The sequence below is a fragment of the Eriocheir sinensis genome, chromosome 58, assembly GCF_024679095.1.
Source record: "Eriocheir sinensis breed Jianghai 21 chromosome 58, ASM2467909v1, whole genome shotgun sequence".
Classification (NCBI taxonomy): Eukaryota; Metazoa; Arthropoda; class Malacostraca; order Decapoda; family Varunidae; genus Eriocheir; species Eriocheir sinensis.
The window spans coordinates 4,582,678-4,585,177 of NC_066566.1; the positions used below are offsets into that span (position 1 = coordinate 4,582,678).

General features: G+C 40.8%; 2 protein-coding genes across 3 annotated transcripts in view; one reads left to right on the forward strand and one right to left on the reverse strand.

The window, feature by feature from the left end:
• LOC126985070 (uncharacterized) overlaps window positions 1-2,500 on the forward strand; it is a 119,135-nt gene that overhangs the window by 41,239 nt on the left and 75,396 nt on the right. The gene's annotated exons all lie outside the window — the stretch shown is intronic.
• The window catches only part of LOC126985072 (uncharacterized protein DDB_G0271670-like), a 25,686-nt gene that overhangs the window by 15,047 nt on the left and 8,139 nt on the right, over window positions 1-2,500 (reverse strand). The gene's annotated exons all lie outside the window — the stretch shown is intronic.

Genomic DNA, 2,500 nt, shown 5'->3' on the forward strand with positions numbered 1-2,500 from the left:
TTCAATGTTACCAAGTGCTCCTCAGTGTTACCGCATGATTGTCAGCGGTCATGTCAAGGAGAGAACATTGCGTCACTCCATGCTTTTCATTTCACCCCCTCCTCTCCACACACACACACACACACACACACACACACACACACACACACACACACGGTTGCTATTATTTGTGTTATTATTGTTATTTCTATTTTCATTTTATCATCAATCATATTATTTTGTTCAATTATTTCATTCTTTGCATTAAATCGTCCACTGATGTATATTTTCAGTTCTAGGGCTCCCTGGTTCTTTCAATAAACCGTTTATTACTATTATTATTATTATTATTATTATTATTATTATTATTGTTATTATTATTATTATTATTATTATTACACACACACACACACACACACACACACACGGCTCTGACCTGGCAAGCAGAGGTTCGTGCCCCGCTCAGACCAAGATATTTTCGTTGACAATGAGTGTTTACTGTCCCCCGTTGAGCAAGAGGGATGTTGAGTGGTGTGTGAGGGTCCCGGCAGTACCCTGAGATCGACTATAATGAGTACTCTAATCGGGACGGTACTTGCTGGCGATGACGAGTCCAGTTTGTGATTAGTCCGTGGTGAATTACACACACGCATTCCTTAACCCGTCCGCTGCGATTGGCACGGATTTCGCCTTCACTGGTAGCCTGGTAACATATAGTCCCAGGTCTATCTCTGCCTCTGTGGTGTATAGTGGAGTGTTTTTGATCCACTCCTGCAGCTTGGTGATGTCTTCCGGTAGGAAATCCGCTGACAACGAGGCTCATTCTTTATCCTTCTCCTTCCTCTGTCGCTCATCCAAACCACCGCATTTAGAAACAAAAAAAATGGCAAACTATTACGATTTATTCTTTGGGGAAGTATATAGAGGAGATTTACCTGGATATCGAGAGAAAAAACGCACATTATTGCTATTTATTGCTTCGGGGGGTGTAAGAAAACGTCATTTTTACCCGGATATCGGACGGAATGCGAAGAAAAAAAGATGAGGGGAATTTTTTTTTTTTTTAAGGGAAGGATGACGGTATGGAAACGTGTCCTTCTTTTGCCCTCCTAACGTCGCTTCCTACTTTTATTTTTTTTTCTTTCCGTTCTTTTCTTTGTTTTCTGAGTTCGATTCTTTTATTTTTCTCCTTTCTCTCCTTTTTCCTCCGAGTTTCGTTCTTTATTTTTTTTCCCTTCTCGTCTTTTCTTCTGAGTTTCGTTCTTCAATATCTTCCTTTCTCTTCTTTTTCCCCTGAGTTTCAATCTTTTATTTTTTTCCTTTCTCTTCCTTTCCTTTTGAGTTCCGTTCTTTAATATCTTCCTTTCTCTTCTTTATCTTCTGTGTTGCATTCTTTTATTATTTTCCTTTCTCTCTTTTTTCCTCTGATTTCCGTTCTTTAATTTCTTCCTTTCTCTTCTTTTAATTCTGAGCTTCGTTATTTCCATTGTTTTGTTCTCGCCTCCCTTCTAAGTTCTTTTCTTCCTTCCGATTTTTCTCTCTTTTCTAAGGTTCGTTTTTTTCCGATAATAAGGAACCTGACATATAAGAGTCAGAGAATAAGACAGGAGGTAAAGAATTGGGAAAAGAAACCTAAACAAACGAAACTAAAGCAAGTCAATAGGAATGTAAGGTTTAGGTATGTTCTGTGATATCCTTGCATCGACGTCACTTGAGAGTTCCTTCCTAGTCCTGAGAGGTGCTGAGAGAGAAGTGGAGAGAGAAGTGTGTAAGCGCGCGTGGTATGTAGAGAAATAGAGAGGCAGGAAACGAGAGACGAGCAGAAAAAAGGAGACATTATATTAGAGGAAAGACGAAGCGAGGAGGCGGAGGAGGAGAAGGAGGAAAAGGAAACCACGAAAAGAGAGAGAAAAGGAGGAAAAAAAGACGTATTAATGTAAGCTAAACGGCGAACGGGGGATGACAAACGAGATAAAGGAGATGTAGAGGAAGAAGAGGAAGAGAGAGGCTGATGCTGGACAATATAGGAAGGAGTTTAGGAGAGAAAGAGGAAGAACAGGGTAAGGAAAAAAAAGAAGACGTCCTTACCTATTTGGGGAGTGAAAGCTAAACGGAGGTGGGAGAGGAGGAGAGAAGCGAAGATGAAGGAAGAGGAAGGGAAGGAGGATATCGAGGAAGCACTTGAGGGTGGATGGTAGACGAAAATGGGTGCGAGGAGAAGAAGGAGGCGAAGAAGTAAAAAACGAAGGACATTGAAGAACACATAGATTAGTTGAGGGCGGACGGTAGGCAAAGAAAAGAAAGAGGAGAAGGAAAAGAAGAGGATTGCTATTTTGAGAAAGAGATGAGTGAAAGGAGAAGCGAAGAAGAGAAGGAGAGAAAGAACATTGAGAAATCACTTAGGTTGTTTGAGGGTGATCGGTAGACGAAGAGAAGAAAGAAGAAAAGATTAAGAGCAAAGAAAGGACATTGAGGAAACACTTTTGGGACAGTAGCTGAAAGGGGCGAAGAAGAGAAGGAG